We start from the raw sequence: 18,872 nt of genomic DNA, 5'->3' as shown, positions 1-18,872 counted from the left end.
TCACCGCGGAGGCTCAATCCACCAATAGAAGCCAGAAGGGAAGCTTACCCTCCAGAGAATGAATAATAATAAACAAGCAAAAAAGTCGAATGGAGGCAAATACACGTTTAATTATCATGTGAATGGGATGAACTCACCCATAAAACAGAAGCAAATAGCAGAATGGATGAAAAACCAGAATCCTATAATATGTTGTTTACAAGAAATGCATTTGAAGCAGAAGGATACACGGAGGGTAAAGAAAAAGGACTGGAGCAGAATCTATTATGCTTCAGCTGAAGCAAAGAAAGCAGAGGTAGCAATCATGATCTCAGAGGAAGCAAAAGCAAAAGTACATACAATTAAAAGAGACAAGGGACGAAACTTTATCTTGCTGTGAGGGACCATAGACAATGAAGTCATATCAATATTAAACACGTATGCACTAATGTTATAGCATCAAAATTTTTGAAGGAGAAGTTGAATGAGTTACAGGAGGAAATAGATAATAAAACTATACTAGTAGGAGACCTCAACTTTTGCCTCTCAGAACAAAATAAATATAACCAAAACATAAATAAGAAAGAAGGTAACGAGGCAAATATAATTGTGGAAAAGTTAGATATGCTATATCTTTGGAGAAAATTTAATGGGAATAAAAAGGAATATACTTTTTCTTCAGCAGTACATGGCATCAGCACAAACATTGACCATATATTAGGACATAAAAACCTCACAACCAAATGCAGAAAAGCAGAAATAGTGAACACATCCTTTTTTCTGATCATAATGCAATAAAAATTACATTCAATAATGGACAATGCGAAGAGAGATTAAAAATCAGTTGGAAATTAATTAATCTAACACTAAAAAAACAAGTTGGTCAAAGAATAAATGATAGAAATAATCAATAATTTCATTAAAGCAAAGGACAACAATGAGACAACATGCCAAAATTTATGGGATGCAGCCAGTGCAGTACTTAGGGGAAAATTTATATCTCTAATTTCTTGAATCAATAAAATAGAGAAAAAGCAGATCAAGGAATTGGGCATGGAACTAAAAAATCTAGAGAAAGAACAAATTAAAAGTCCCCAATTAAACACCATATTGGAAACCCTGAAAATCCAATGAGGAATTAATAAAATTGAAATTGAGAAAACCATTGAACTATCAAATAAATCTAGAAGTTGGTTTTTATGAAAAAAAATAAAATAAACCATTGGTTAATTTGATTTAAAAAGGAAAGAAAAACAAATTACTAGCATGATAAATGAAAGGGGGGAATTCATCACCCATAGAAGAGGAAATTAAAATAATTGTTAGGAGCTATTTTGCCCAATTATATGCCAATAAATTTGACAATATAAATGAAATGGATGAATATCTACAAAAATATAAATTACCCACATTAACAAAAAAAGAAATAAAATACTTAAATAACCCAATATCAGGGGGGAAAAATGAACAAGCTATCAATGAGCTTCCTAAGAAAAAATCCCTAGGACCAGATGGATTCACAAGTGAATTCTACCAAACTTTTAAAGAATTATTAATCCTAATAATATATGAACTATTTGGGAAAACAGGTTAAAAAAAAAGAGTCCTACCAAATTCCCTTTACAATAAAAATATTGTGCTGATACACAAACCAGGAAAAAGCCAAAACAGAGAGAAAATTATGGACCAATTTCCCTAATCAATATTAATGCAAAAATTTTAGATAAACTACTAGCAAAGAGAGTACAGGAATTTAATCATACAAGATTTTTAACTGTATTATAAAGTGGTGATTATCAAAATAAGAGACAAGACTTGGAAACCTGGATATGTAAGATGAAGGCAAGTGAGCAGTTAAGGATAAAACAACGATTGTGAACTCGGAAAACTGAAAGGATGAAGGTACCTTTGACAATAACAAAAGAGTAGAAGAGGAGTGAGTTGGTGGGGAGGAAGTTCTGTTTGAGTATGTTCATGCTGAGTTTGAGATTCTGATGGGACATCTAATTTTCAATGTCCAGTGAGCCGTTGCATGCTCAGGACTTCAGGACTAGAACTTGAGAGGGATTAGATCTGCATCTATGGATCTGGGATCCATCTGATGTATGTGTGTATATATACATGCATGCATACATACATACATACACACATATATGTATGTATGTATAGATATATATGTGTATATATACATGTAAATATATATCTATACTCACACACACACATATATGTATATATATGTATACATACATATATATCCCATGAAAGCCAGTGAGATCACTTGGAGAGAAAGTGTACAGAAAGAGGGTTTAAACACTACCTAAAAGCTGACAATAAAATCACTAAACATTACTTTAAAAAAATGATGGGTTGTGAATAAAAAGCAGAAAAGACATGACCAATATTTATTCACCAGTCACTCTCTGGTGCTTTGGACCAACATCAAGCTCTATCCGTGCAACAACAGCTGTGCTTTAGATTATCCAAGCGGTTTGTTAGTGTCAATCAAATTGAGCTAGAGATTTTGCTTTATTTTGTTCCGCATAGATGCAGCTTAAGTCTTGGGGTTGATTTCACTATCCACTATCACCCAGAGAAAGCAAGAGGCAATATTTTTGAAAGATTGAAATGAAAGAAAAATAAGGAAAAATAGAGTCACAGTCATATATCTATGAAGTGCATCTCTAAAAAGATAGCAAGAATAAATAAATGAAGTGGAGCAAAAGAGTGAATAATTTCAATGAATTGAGAACTATCTAGATAGCAAATCTGAAATGCTTGAATCTTAAAAATTTGGCCTGTTTTCTCTCCCCAACTCACTTAATCATGACATACTCATTTTTGAAATATTTCCCTTCATAGTGTAGATCAGGGGAAATGTTGAATTTCTGAAATCATTGTCTATTTTGGAATGAAATTTTCTTTTAAGAACTTCCAAATTTCCATAAGTTGTGCTTCAGGTTTAATATCATCCCCTGGAGGTCAGTAACATGCTCAATTTTTTTCCATTATGTAGAAATAAAAAGGGAGGCACAGAAAAGGGAGATACCGTTACTGACTGATGTAAACAAGTAAATGATGATGAGAAAAAAGCCCAGAATCCAGAACATGATAGCACAGAAGGCACTGTGTCTGTAAAATATCTGTCAGTGTATTTAATTTTGTATAAGCTTCCCCTTGGTTTAATGACTCCCCCCCAAAAAATAAAATAAGAGAATGAGCCTGTATCTGATATTTATTTACACACAAATTCATAGTTAACTCTTTATTCAAATGGCATAGGATACAGTAATGTCAACAATGGTCAAAAAACAGAAACATTATTTTTTCCTCCAGATTTGCTTTATTAACTTGTCACTTTTGAACATATGTGTGATGTCTTTTAAAAAATAGGAGATAGCATGGAAGAGAATTGACTCTGGAGTCAGATGATCCAAGTTCAAATTCTGCCTTTGACACTACCTGTATGGCCTTGGAATAGTCACAGTGTCTCAGGGATGTAGTTCCCTTATGTGTAAAATGAGAGGTTTGGCCTCTGATGGCCACTTTCAGCCTAGATTTATGGTCCTAAGATCCTAATGTCTCAGAAATAGAAATTTAAGCAAGTATGTTTTTTTCCTCACACAAATAAAGAAAAACCTGTGGAAATCACTAGCACCCTTGAGTAGATTACCTAAATTTGCATTATTCCTTGTTTAAATATAGGCTATGTATGTGTAAGGGATAATCTTTGGGCATGAAAAGAAGTTTTATACTGTTGTAACATATTGAGCTCTTCAGAGTTAAAGATATTATGTAAATCTAATAATTAAATATTAAAACAATATTACATTGCTACAATTTAAATATTTATATTAAGACTGAGATGCAGAAACCAGTTCATTTCCTAGTGGACTGGCCTATCTTCAGGTTGACAGATGATACCAAAATGCAGGGAAGCACACAATTCAGTGTTTTAAAAACGAATGAGGTTATTAATTTTTTTAAACTTAGTGAAGTAAAAAATGTGATTTAAAAGTAATTATGTAAATAAATGGCTCACTGTTTCTGCATGCAAGTATTTTATGAATGTAATTGCTTTTAAATTCAGAGTTTATTCAACTCAATGCAAATGTTATTTTTTAAAAATTAAATTCATTGTTTTCTTGACCTGAGTTCTGAATTGAGCTTTCCCGTGGATTTGCAAGGTCTTACCTGGTGATCTAAAGATGAGCCAGACATTTCAAGCAGGTGTTAACCTATTTTACAAAGGATATGGTAATGTAAGGTAGACTAATCAACAGGTAATAAAGGGTCCACAAGCTATGACTCCTCAGAGATTTGTCATATAATGAAAGATAAATAATGAATTTCTCTGTGACTCAGTTTCCTCATAATAACATTAGAATACGACTGTTTAAATGTTCCTTCCTTCCTTTCCTAAATATTTGATTGACTGATTGATTTTCATGATCTGCCTCTTAGAACTAAAATAAAATAAACAAAATATTTAATTTTTTTTCTTAGATACTGTCTTATTTGGAAGGATCTGTAATCTCATGCATGTGTACATTTTCTCCACAAAGACAGATACAACCTTATCACCCTTTCTTATCTGATATGATTCTCATCCTTATCTTTCCATAAGATGTCCCTCCAATTGGCAGAATGACTGAAGAAGCCAGAGAAACAAGTGAAATGTGTTATGAGTGATTATTTTGGCATTTGGGGGTAACATTTAGCTGAAACACTTAAAGACAAGGTGGAACTATCTGTATTACTGGTAGACATAAGACTAGTCTGCCTCTAGGAAGAATTAGTTTATCAATTAAAAGTAAAATGGACCAAAATGGACCTTCAATGAATAATGAGAAAAAAAGCATAACTATATCTTTGTGTTAAAGTGCTGTCTTAATTACAAGAGCATGGCTAGTAGTAGAGTCAAAATATCAGCTCTACCATGAAGATCCTAATTGCTGTGCAATGCCAGCATATTGGTTTGACTAATTCCTTCCCCTAAAGAAGGAGGTGTTTGTATCTTTTATTAGGTACTATGCTCAAATGTCAGAGCTATCCGCTTCAGCTTGCCAGGGGAATTGAAATCAGCCTTATTGTACATCAGGAAGATTTTCACTACCCTGAAAATAACTTTACTGCTGAACAAAGTTGTTAGGACCCTTCCTTTTTACTCCACCTTTGGATAGTCACTCAGGCCTAATATCAGCCTGAATTGTTTGAGGTATTTGAAAAGTATGACCCTGTAGGCGAACTCTTAATAAGTTTCATCCCAATGCTGCTCAAGACAAAAGGTGCAGTAGATGGCATTTGGGTCCTTAGCTCTCATTGAAGCAGGCTCTGTCTAAAGCCAAGGATCAGAGTTTAATTGACCTGAGGAAGGAATGACTTAGAATCTGAGAGGAGACATTAATTCCTTCAACAAGCATTTATCAGGTGTATACTACCCACCAGGCACTGTTTGGTGTCTAGGATAGAAGTATAAAAGCAAGAGTCCCTGTCCTAAAGAAGTCTTAATTCTAGTGGGGGAAAATGACAAAAAAATATATATACAAGGTAGATGCAGAGTACTTTCTTGGAGGAAACACTAGTAACTGTGTAGTTGGAATAAACTTCTGGTAAGAGGTAGCACTTGAATTGAGCATTGAAAGAAATTTTTAAAAATGGAGGGGCAGGAGAGGGCATTCTAAGGATGGAGAAGAGCCTATACCATGGCATGGAGGTGGGAGATGGACTGCTGTCTATGGTGAACATTTAGTAGAATGTTTGTGAAGAAGAATAACATGGAGTAAGCCTGGCAGGGTGAGCAGGAGACTGATTCCAACCCAATAAACATAATTTATTAACTTCCTACAAGCAGTAGGGATACAACTGATAAAAAGAAAGGCAATCCCTATGATCAAGGAATTTACAATCTAAAATAAGAGACAACACAAAAAAAGAAGAAAGAAAAGTGTGCGTGTGAGGTCTTGGGGGTACCTGGCCCGAGGGCATCTTGTTCCTAGAGTTGAAAGCAGGAAGGGCAGCAGAGTGGAATCCAAAGGATTAAAAAATTAAAGAAAGACATTTCTATTTTTCCCTAGAGGCAAGAGGGAGCCCTTGGAGTTTCTTAAGCAGATGAGTGACTTGGTTAGATCTATTTTTTAGGATCATTGATTTGGCAGCTGTGTTAAGGGTGGATTGGAAAAGAGACTGGAGATAGGGAAATTAATTAAGATCCTATCACAATAGTATAGGTGAGAAGGGATAAAGACAGGAAGTATGATAGTGACTATGAGAAGGAAGGAAAGGGGAATGATGTTGTGGAGACAGAAATGTAAAGATGACAACTTATGAAGAGTGAAGGAGAGGGAGGAGTTGAGGATGACTCCAAGTTACAAATCTACATGACAGAAAGTTTGGGGATGCCTTCAATAGAGAGAAATTAGGAAATGAAGAGGGTTTGGGAGGAAATAATGTGTTTTGTTTTGGATGTGTAGAGTTTAAGAGGGCAATAAGTCATCAATTTGGAGGTGTCTATCTAATCGAGTCACTGATGCAGGACTGAAGTTCAGGAGAAAGACTAGGTTCAATAGATAGGCTTGAAAGTCATTGGTATACATCTCCAGTCATCCTGATGAATATCTGGTCACTGGATTCAGATGGCTCTGGAGGAAAAGTGAGTCTGGTGACCTGCACAGCCTTCCCTCACTCAAGACAAAGTCAAGTGAAAGTATGTCATCATTTATCTGATGGCATGGTCTTCTTCAGCAATGTAGAATGAACACACAAACTCTTGGAAATGGATGAGATCACCAATAAAAAGAATGCATGAAGAGAAGAGAAGACAAGAGTGTCTAGGACAGAACACAGAAATGAGTTCTAAATGTCAAGGAGGAAAGAAATAATAACACCAACATATCCACAACATCACACTAGCCTCAGACTACCTTCTTAATAGTTGTCAATGCTGGAAATGTGCTACTTAGATATAACTATAGTTACAGACATAGACGTGCACACACACACACACACACACACACACACACACATATTTGCGTATCCCCGAATATATATCTAAATCCCTTGATATTTTTTAAAAATTCCATGGAAACAAAAAAGAAAAAAAGAAAGGAGCAAGCCACTTTTGTTTCCTTTGTTTATCCAGAAGGAATGCTGGCAATGGATCGTTGGCTAGATTTAATCGTTCACAGGCTTTCAAATGACTCCCATATTTCTGATCTCAAGGGGTGCTGAAATAGACTCAATCTAGGTTTCGTTTTTCTCCCCTCCTCATGCCACCATAACATGTTGGAGACCTCAGACTATACGACCTCATGTCCACAGTCTGAAGGAACACTGCTGGTTGGTTCCTGGGAGCCTGTAGAGAGCTGGTGGGTGATTTCAAAAATCGTTGTCTGTCCACCTGCAGGCCAGTTTTGTGCCCGTCATTTTCACAGCGTTATCCATGTTAAACAGGCAGGAGCACCAGGGGTTTTTGAATGTAGCAATTAACAAAACAGTAATCAAGCTAAGTGTTTAATTTCAGAAAATTAACATCTTCTCTGAGTGGATGTGAAAAGATTTTTTTTTAAAGGAGGCAGATTAAATATGCTGGGTAAATAAAGGCAATACTGGACCACAAACATCTCCCCATGCAAGGGAGAAACTGGGCCAACCTTTAAGAGTTTGGGATCTATATTCTACACAGCATTCCAGAAATAGGATCAACATTAACTCTGGAACCCACAGATGAGGAGCTAACTCAAGGAATTTTGACAAGGACATGTGATAATATCTATGTACAGTAGGACTCTGCTACAACTTGCCTTATTAATGAATAGATCGATTGTTGTCATTCATTTATTAATTCTCCTAAAACAATAAGGACATAACACCAAAAGAGTGATACAAAACAGATACATTTTCATCAGCTCCTATGCAAAATTAATGCTTTGAATCATATAATTTAACACCTTAGAGGTTCTGTCCTGGTATCCTCTCATTGTTTTATATTTCTTACCTTTGTCTCCTCAACTAGATAGCAGACGTTTCTTTCTTCTTGCCCACTTTGATTCAGGGCACATGAGAGACTCTTAATAAATACGTGGTTGATGGAAAAATGGGAAACACAAAAGTTCCTTAAAGCACTGTTTTTTAAGATGACTTCTTATATATGGCTAAAATTCCATCTCTTATTCAACAGGAATTTATCATTTATAATAATAATAAAGTAATATATTTATAATTAATAATATTATTATTTATTTATTGTAGTTCAGGATTAAAATAAAACAACAAGCCTGCATGTGGAGTCAGAGGCAAATCTTTCCTCTCTCCTTTAGTATCTGTGAGACCTTGAGCAATTCATTTTACCTTTATAGGCCAGTTTCCTCATCTCTAAAAGGAATTGATTAGCTTAAATGGCATTCTCCAGTCTCTTCTAGGTCTAAGTCTATACAATTCTTTGAGAGGCAAGGGAATAAGCATTTATGTAGTGCCTAGTATAAACCAAATACTGTGTTAGACCACTTTTAGAAATATTATCTTATTTGATTCTCCCAGTATTCTTGAGAGGTAGGTATTATTATGATCCCCATTTAAAGTTGAGGAAACTGAGGCAAATAGAGGGTCACAAAGCAAATATGTGTCTAAGGCTGAATTTGAACTCAAGTGTTCCTGATTCCAGGCCCAGCATTCCTTCCACTGAGCCATCTAACTGCTTCTGTGATCAATCCACCATGAGCAAGATACTGTATTATATATGAGAATATAAAGACAAAAAGGAAACATTGACCTTGCTACTATCATGGAGTTTACATTTTCCTGGAAACTTGATGGGTAATATAATATTTAAACATACAATATAATTTGAAAAGTTAGAGAACACTACTAACTACAGAGATCAAAAAGGCTAATGGTGTCTGGAACCCCATGGACGTATGTATAGTCACATTTTGCCAAATTAATCTTTCGATGTCCAAATTATAAGGACACATAATATTATAATGACAATGTGGCATTTCAGTGGCCAACTCTACTGTCAGAATTCTATGTGTTTTATATAATTAAGATAGAAAGACACAAGGATCAGACTTCCAAGTTCTCTTGGGCCAATGAAAACAAAGTGGAAGAACCATATGCAAAAGAGATAAGGAGTGGAATCAGAGTATACATACAAATATATGGTATATACATACAAATATATGGTATATACATACGTACATAATCCTTTAACAAAGCCAAATCAAGAATAGAAAAAATGTTCTAGGAAGTTAGAAATGAATGAGATTTCCTTTCACCATTCAGGTTTTTAAATAAAGTCCAATCCTTGAGGTCAAATGAAACTTCATCAGGTGTTGCACATGGATAAGGAAATATCTTATCCATATTTTAACCACCTTTGACTAGATGCAGCTTTTTGATATGCACAGGGAAAAGCAAGAATTTGAAAGGTCACAAAGAGCCAAGGCCCCTCTCAGTTTCTAAAGCTTTTCTTATGAAACATGCTAAGAGCCCAAGAATAGGACAAAGATCAGATGGATGAGACTTGAGTATATGCAACCAGCTAATATGAATAAAGCCCTCGCACGGGTACATGATTGTGTTAAGAATTAACAAAAAAGCACTGCCTTATTATTCTCTCACTTGGAATTCTTAAACATCTAATTACATTTTATAGCTTCTCTTTTATTTTCCATAGGCAAGTTCCAATTTATTTTGCAAGCTTTGCGTTCTTTTTTTTTTTTTTTAACCTTATTGATGTGTGCTGTTTAGATAGGGCTCTTTCAGAAAAAAATGAGAAAAGATATGTGGATAGAAGCAGACAGAATCCCTGCTGAATTCCTGAGTGCTGGCCCTGATGCCAAAGGAATTTTGCCAACCCCTATATTTATCTTTATCCAAGCTATTAATTGGTCATTTATTCAGAGATACCTGAGGTCTAATTACCCAAGAATAGTGTACCGATAAAAAAGTTCCAAGTCCCCTTTTCTACCCCAGTATGAAGCTAAACAGCCATGAACATCCATGGGCCACCCAGTTGATAGTCTGTAAAGAGATACTTTGTTGCAAGTGCTTGCATGCGCTACTTCATTTCGCAGAGTTAGACCAAGATTAGGACTAAAAGGTGGGGATGTGGCCAAAGCACATGTCTCCTTGTAACCTTTTGGTGCAGGTGAGTGGGCTACTGTTATTTTATAGATTTTCAGTAGACCATGTAGTTAGCATAAGGAGAGCATGTTTTCATTTTTGTTCCTTGACTGGCAGACTAATCCTCAAAATCTATGTCTTCTAAGCAGTTCCTCATTGACATTAGGCCTAGAATCAAAGGACCTGTGGGCAGATAAAAGATAAGAGTATCTCTGTCCTCTTCTTCCTGCTGTAGGGGTGTCTGATTTGCTTCACCAATGTAATAAAAACTAAGGCTACTAGACATGGACTGGAATTCTTTCTGTATCATATCTTAATATTCTGAGCACCTCTCTAAAACTATGAGCTGTTGAAGGGAGTTTCCTCAAACAAATGACATCACAGCTTCAGCACCTATTATTATCCCTATCATGTGCTCACTGGCTGAAATAATACAGTATTAAATAATAATGCAATAATATATGCAAAGTTGGAAGGAAAGAAGAAAGGAAGGAAGAAAGGAAAAGAAGGAAGAAGGAAGGGAGGAAGGGAGGAAGGAAGGAAGAACTTTAGTGACTCCAAGTGCAAAGTGATAAAGAAGTGATTCTTTACCTTTTTATGTCAAGGACCCCTTTATGCTTTAGCAATTTTGGTGAATCAGCCTATGAACCTATTCTCAGAGTGTTTTAAAATGAGCAAAGTAAAATGTATAAGATTAAAAAGGAGATGTGTATGTATGTATATGTATATGTGTATGTATATATATGTATATATAATTTAAATTTTAGTTTTAATTTGGGGAATTTAACAAGGATTTCCATAATATAGACCAATTAAAAAAAAGATGATTGCACATGAAACTGCAAGTCTACTATGTACAACTTGCTATTCCTTGCAAATATACATTATGATATACATATGCAAAATAATCATGTAAAAGGAAATATATTGAAATAGCTTTTTTTTAAGTTCATAGACCAGCAAGTTAAGAACTTTTGCATAGATGTTGAGGCAAAGGAAGAAAATCAAGCTGTCTTTTGACAGAGTAAGAAATAATTTGTTATCCTTTTAACCATGCATTATATATGTCATAACAATAAAATAACTGAACAAAATAACAGTTAACTGTCCACATCAGGATAAAAAAAACCCCAGCAACAACAATTACCCAGTAATTAATTCTACTTTTGCATACACGCCTACTCTCAAAGCTAATTATTTGTTTGTTTAATCTGCTTTGATCAGAAGTGTTACCACATGAAAATGTTTACTGAACCAGGCTTCCTGGTGTGAAATCCAAGATTTTGAAATTCAAACATACTTGTAGAATGCAAATTTCATTGATCAAACCAGAACTAACAATCAAAAAAACTAATAACCTTATTCAGGATATAGTTATGTTTGGGAACAGAAATGTAATCAGAACCATGATTCATATTTCTTATAATGTTTATTCACTACTGGGAACATTAGCCGGCATTAGGTCATTAGTTTATATGTATACTCAATTAATGGATTCACACCATTCTCTCCCAAGGCATTTTGTTTCAAGAATAAATATGATCTCTTCCTCTGCTCTTTCCAAAGATTTGACCTATTTGCATAGGATAACAACAGCAACAGAAAGTAGATGAAGAATACTTGTTATACAGATTAATTGAAAGATCTTATCCACCAGTATACAGAGCTCAGATAGATACTAAAAATTGACTCTGAATTGTGGATGAAATTTAATGGGAAGAGAACAGGTTGGATTATGTTGGGAACTTCCTTTATGAATACCTCATTTTTCCTCAGAACAAGGTCTATCTTTTGAACATCAGATTTTTTCAAGGGATGTTGTATGGTCTTGTGTCATGGAATAAAAGCATCTCTGAGAAAGTGATGCTGAGGGTTGCACAAGGGACAGTGGAGAGGTCCCTGCTAGGTGTGTGCCTATAATAATATATTACAAACAAGTAACTGTGGTGGAGAAAAGGTGTAAAGAATGTCACCAAACAAATATATAATCAAAAAAAAGGAAAATGGACAAGTCATAGTGAGGATGAGGGAGTAATGATGTCTACATGTTTAATTAATATCTATGACATGTCAAGAGAACTTAAGGAAGGTATTAGGATATGAGGTGGAATTCCTGTGGTGAATTTAAGGGAAGGCATGGATGAGAATCCACAAAAGAGAACTCTGAACTTCTCCATCCCCAGAAACCTCTTCCTCTTGGAAGATCACTTTAGCATTGGATTCATGTCTCAGAAATACCTTCTGCTTCTGGGGCCCTTTTCATTGATTGGATAACTCCTCCCAGAATCTCCATTTAAGAAAGGCACCCAGTCCAGTCATCTCTTCACTTCTCACCAACTTGCAATCTGGACTTCTCTATCATGTCCCTGCGCAGGGTACTTTCATTCCCCCACCTTTTAATGTATGGTCATCCCCATTAGAATGGAAGTTCCTTGAGATCAGGAATCATTGTTCTTTTTCCTTGTGTTTGTATCCCCTTCATTTTTCAGAGTACCTAATACAGAATAAGATCTTCACAAGTCCTTATTGACTGACAACTTAGGCAGGAATAGATAGTCTGTGGTTTGTAGCAAGGAAGAGAATCTTCACATCTGTGAGATGATATATCCAGGAATAGAGATGTGACTAAGAAATGGGGGAATTTGGAGATAGAAGGATCAATTACATGAAAGCTTGAGTACTAAGGGGCCTGAAAATGTAGAGTGACATTGGACATGAACATGAAGGGGTGGATGCAAGAAACATTTCAAAAGGAAAATTGATAAGACAGTGATTAATTTGGGTGTAATAAATAAGGAGAAAGAAAGAGACATAACATTTTGAGGTTTTAAGATCTGAGTTGTGGGAAGGAAGGCTGAAAGAATAGGAATTAATAGAAATAAGGAAGATGGTAAGGAGGTGTAATGGTTTAAAGGGAAGAGATTCATTTTAGTTTTAGACACACTGTGTTTAAGGTGGGACATTCAAATGAAATACTCGTATATTTCTTTCCTGACATGTCTGATAGTTCAGATCCCAGCATAGATTTGCATTCCTGAAGAGACCTTTTAATCCAACTCCATTTCATAGATCAGCAATAGTAATATATTATATGAAAGGTACCATGGGCTGTAGAGGGAGAATGAGCCTCAGAGCCAGGGGAACCCAAGTTTAGCTCCCACATCTAAGATGCACTGACCATGACTCTATGTAAGTCACATAACCTCTTGGTGTTCTAAGTACTTCTCTAAAACTATGAGTTGTTAGAGGGAGTTTCCTCACTTGGGGGTTCCTCAGATGAATGATATCCCAGCTTCAGTGCCTATTCCTATCCTTATCATGTATCATCCAGTGCGTTACCTTATCTATGCCACGTATGTGTACTTATCTGTCACTTTCCTGCCCACTTCCTCCATTGCTTGAGCTCTTGAGGCAGCTTATCTTTATCCGCTTAATATTTCATTGCCCGGAAGACCTTAGTGTCATCTGCAGACTTGTAGATTTCCTTTTGCACTCTCTTTGTCCAAATCTTTTATAAAGATGTTAACTAAGGCTCATCTCAGCATGGATCCTTGGGGAACCCAGCTGTTTACAATTGTCTATGCAGAGAAACAAATTTTGTTTTCTGTCCCTAAGTCAGTTCCATGACAAAATATTTCCCTCTACCCCATGGGGACACAGTTTGTTTAATAGCCTCTGGCAAAAACCTTGGCAAAAGCCTTTTGAGTGAAGAAATAAATTCTGTCCAGTGGTCCCCTCTTGGCCATAAACTTATTTAGCCCCTCAGGGAATCATAGCAGATGAATCAGATGTAACCCAGGAGAATTACAAAATCTCAATTTGCATATGAATCTTGGGATACTGTGGGAGACTTAGGGTTATGCCTGGAGGTTGTTTACTTATTTTCATTGTGGGGAACATAGAAGAAAATATGCTGAACTATTGACAAGTCTTCTAGATAATTAATGGACTCCATGTCCACCACTGGAGTCACCATTGAGAGTTATGAAAATCTGTTCTGAACTCAGTTGGTGTTTATGGACTTGAGTCCTGCCTTAGTGCCCAACAGAAGTACAGCTAGAGATTTGAAAAGAGATAGCCTGGTGCCAAGGATTAGGCTGGCCTGAGAAATGAGTTTGTATCCTCCTCCTTAAGCTATATGACCATGAGTAAGTCATCCTGCAGTGTCACCAGGAAACTTTCTTTTATTGTTGTTCAGTAATTTCAGTCCCATCAAACTCTTTGTGACCCTATTTGGGATTTTCTTGGCAAAGCTACTGGAGTGGTTTGCTATTTCCTTTTCCAGCTCATTTTAGAGATGAGGGAATTGAGGCAAACAGATGAATGTCTGAGGCCAGATTTGAACTCAGAAAGATGAGTCTTTCTGACTCCAGACCCAGCACTCTATTCACTGCGCCACTCTGCTGCCTGAGGAAGCTCTCCAAGAGTATCAATTACATACAAGTTGCTGATTTACTTCACTGAAGAAAGCTATCCCTTGTTATCTACCCTGATGAAATCACAGATAACCTAACATTTTCCAAATGAGGGAAAATAAGAGAGACAAAGAGACAGAAACACAGAGGGAGACAGAGACAGACAGACAGACATATGCACACAGAAACAGAAAAAGAGAGACAGGGGGAGAAAGCTGGGAGTCTAAGATTGATATTATATGGTGGCATTACATGGTATTAAATTCACAAAATACTGTAGATAACTTTCTAGCTGCTTTAGAGATGTCCATAAGGGTGATTCTATAGAAGATCTTGTAGAGGGAATGGCTAGACCAGCTGAAGAGACACAGAGAGAAGAGACTACTGGATGTTAACTGGCTATACTCAGTGTAACTGTATGCCTAGGGCATTTGTGACTGGGTCCACCAATATACTAACGAGCCACATTGTGGATCAGATGATGCAAACAGGGCTTTTGGAGTCCTTCACCAGGAAGAAATCACACCATGTTGCCAACTTGCAGTCTGTGGAGGCAAAAGGAACCAGGAGGATATCAGGGAACTGAATAGCAATCTATAAAAGGTATGAATTTCCAAGATGCTTGAATTAATAGGAGACATCACACAAGAGTGTTGAATTTAGGAAATGCCTAAAATCCATTCCTTATCATTTCTTACCTAAGAGGAGGCTGATAAAGGAGAGAGGGTACTATCAAAAGCTTTTAAAAATCTTGATAATTGATTAAAAACTGATCAGTGTTCAAAAAACTCTGGGAAGAGAACTTGTGTAAGAAAGAGAATATGAACTAGAGGGAGGGAGGAAAGAAGGAAAGAGTAGAGGAATGAAGGAAAGAAAGAAAAAGGAAAAAAAGGAAGGAAGGGAGGAAGAAGAGGAAAGGAAGGAAGGAGGGAAAGAAGGGAAAGAAAGGAAGGAGGGTTTCCCTTGACAGGAACCATGAAATCTTTCTCCCAGTATTGGATCATTTTTGTTTAACTGTTTAGTGAGTCTGTCTTGGAAGTACATTCCACTAGCTTCTCTAGCTGATTTCCAGTAGTCCATAATTATTTTTAGAGATCTCATATGTATTAGAGCCACATTTGACAAATTCTCCATCACCTGACACAGGAACCACTTGCAAGAACAGACTATTCCTTTTGACCTAGCATTGTCTGAGTTCATCTTTGTGTTCCTTGAAAATTCTTGTGTTTATGTCATCCTGTCTCTGTGATTTATGTACATGTAGTTTGTCAATGAGATCTAAGATGTCCTGTACATTATGCAGCTGCGTTTAATACAAATCTAAAATATATGTTCTTCCAAAGCATTCTGGGAGTGGGAATATCCCTCACATCATCCTCAGTTAAAAGTGAGGCACGGAATTTGTCTCAGTCCATCTGTTAACTTCTTTTGATTTCAGAAGTGTCATGAACAAACGGTTAGCTTCTTGCTTTTTGGCATATTTAAGGAATCACTTACTACTGACTTCAGACTTCCTTACAAGAAGCTGCGTAAGTTCTTTTTGACCTTAATTTCTGTTTTGTGCCTGTCCTGGCACATTTTATGGATTTCTCTGTTCTCTTTGCTTTGGGCTAGTTTCTTCCTTTTAAAATGATTACTTGGATTTGATTGCTTAGCCACCAGTGTTCATAATAACAGCAAGGACCCCTACATACACAGGAGGGCCTGTTGTACAGGTTCTTAGATCAGCTTTTCTAAAAGGAAAGCAACTTTTGAAGGGTCAACAAGCGACTTTAATCAAGCACATATATTATTCACTTAGTTCAAGGGAAAAAGTCAGCACTTGAACTTCAGAGAAAATACAAACAGAGAAACAAAGACTGACAGACAGTTCTTCTAACTGTCTGACCATAAGCAATACATACACCACAGATCAACAGACAGAGCCAACCATCTGACCGTTGCATACATACATAGTTACAGGACCAACATCACGGTTTTCAAAGCTGGAGAGCTCTTCAGCAACTACCCAAAGTCTCATTTGGCCAGACAAACACTTCTAATGAATAAGCCCCAGAACAAAACCACCTCAGATTATATGTACTTTTCAGAGCCAGAGGGTGTCATAACCCTTGAGAACCAGTGCCTCTTAAGAAGTTAACAAAAGGTGTGGACCTTCCTACAAAACAAATTTCCCCTAATTGAGCTTCCCTTAATGGGCAGGTCCATTAATGAATGAGGAAGATCTTTAACTCTCATTAACATAATTAACATTTATATATATATATATGATAGTCTGATGATTTTCCTGTTGGATTTTCTTAATTTTATTTTTCTGGCGGATGGGGATTCGGATTCTTACCCAGCATCCTCATTTTGCAATAATTTCCTTTTCTAAAATGGAAAAAAATAATTGGGAGAGTTTTTGTTTTGTTTTCATTCTACCAGAATCCTGAACTTCATCAGTTTGTGACCTTTCTTACATCATAGTTCATCCCGGGATACTTCCTTTACCACTTCCTGTTCACAACTCAGAATGAGACTCACTACTGAGTTTCATTAAATTCCTTGGGGAATTTAAAACTTTATATCTTGGGAAACAATTACTCATCCTATCTGAAAGCTATCCATGTGCTGACCCAAAACAAAGAAGTATTTAAATGTGAATACTTGCAATTCTCATCAGTTACTATTTTAGCCTAATTTTCAGCTTCTTCAATTTCCTTTACCACTTTCAACTAGCACTTACTAAACTGGTTACGTGACCTAGATCATAAGCCATGAGTACATTTTTATAAATTTAAGATTAATAAAAATCTGCAAAGACATAGTATTCCCTCTGTTCCATAAGATTTTGATACTATTACTCTTGATTTTCCCTACATACAGCAATACATGTCTTCCTCTCTACTAAGTTCCTCTCTCCTCTTACAGAAATGGTAACCTGGCAACAGTATATCTCATGGGTTATCCACTTCTACTAATTATGTCAAGTCTCTCACTTACTGCAAAGAGTTCCAACTAATCCATATCATTATTTGGTCTTAAGTCAATCAACATGTCTAAAATGAAACTCATTATATTTTCCCCAAACACATTCCTTCAAACTTCCCTATTCCCGTTGAGGTCACCACAACCCTTGGAATCAACCGTATTGACAATTTCCAGTTGACAATTTTCTTCATCACCCCTGTCATTGCCTTCTTGATCATACCTTTGCATGTCTCTCATATCCATTCCCTTCTTGCCCCTCCCAGAGCTTGTACCTCAGCTCAGTTCCTTTTTACCTCTTGTTTGGATTGTTACAATAGCTTCTTAATCAGTATGCCTTCCTCCAGTCTCTTCTCTCTCCAAAAAGCCCTTTGCAATTTGCCAATTCGGTATTCCTACAATAGAACTCTGACTGTATAACTCTACTTCTCAAAAATCTTTAGTGGTTTCTTTTGCCTTTTGGAGAAAATGCAATATTCTCATCCTAGCATTTACAGTCCTTCACACCAACTCCCAGCTATAGAATGTTCCAGACTCTCTATATTACTCCACTCCACATGGTTTCCAGTCTAGTCACGCTGTCCTGCGAATTGTTCTACGTTGTTCTTTATCCTTTATTCTCTAGGAGTACCAATGACATCATGAAGGTGATGTCTTGTTCCATGTAAAGACGTTCTAGTTCCCATGCTAATGCCTTTATAGAGATGATCTACCATTTCTGAAATCTTCTGAAAATCTCTAGTTTTCCACGGTAATGCTGCCATGTACAATAAAAGGTACTTATAACATTTTCATATTTCTTTGATTATTATGTGTCATTAAATTTCTTCTTGATGAACAATAAAAAAAAACCCTCTAGTTATCTTCAAAGTACAGCTTAGGTACTGTCTTTAAATAAGGACTTCCCCAATCACTTCCCAATCTGTCTTCGAATTTGCTTTGTATCAGCTTATACATATATTGGCTTTACTTATCTATATACCTATAGTGGGAGCAGCACAATTTTGTGTAGGCCAAAAGTTTCCCTTTAAGGAGGCCATCCTCAAAACTTGGTTGGTGCAGGAGACTGGGTCTTGAACTATTGGCATTACTTCCTTGTAATTTAATAAAAAAAAAATACCTCAAAACTCCAAAAATACTGAGGGTAAAGAATTCATTTGAGTTCATTTGCTATTTTCTTTCTCAGTTTAGTCTGATCATACACACACACACACACACACACACACACACACACACACACACACACACACATAGACACACACATATATACACATATACACATATACACATACATACATATTGTGTGTGAAAGCAAATATTTTAGTCTAAAATATTTAGTCTAAACTTATATATAGGTATGTATACACATATATATGTATATATATG

At 36.2% G+C, this 18,872-nt stretch overlaps 1 protein-coding gene across 5 annotated transcripts in view; it reads left to right on the top strand.

The window, feature by feature from the left end:
* The window catches only part of EPHB1 (EPH receptor B1), a 700,554-nt gene that overhangs the window by 549,521 nt on the left and 132,161 nt on the right, over positions 1–18,872 (top strand). The window lies entirely within an intron of this gene.

This window comes from Notamacropus eugenii, chromosome 5 (genome assembly GCF_028372415.1).
Source record: "Notamacropus eugenii isolate mMacEug1 chromosome 5, mMacEug1.pri_v2, whole genome shotgun sequence".
Classification (NCBI taxonomy): Eukaryota; Metazoa; Chordata; class Mammalia; order Diprotodontia; family Macropodidae; genus Notamacropus; species Notamacropus eugenii.
This window is presented reverse-complemented; position numbering and strand designations above follow the sequence as displayed.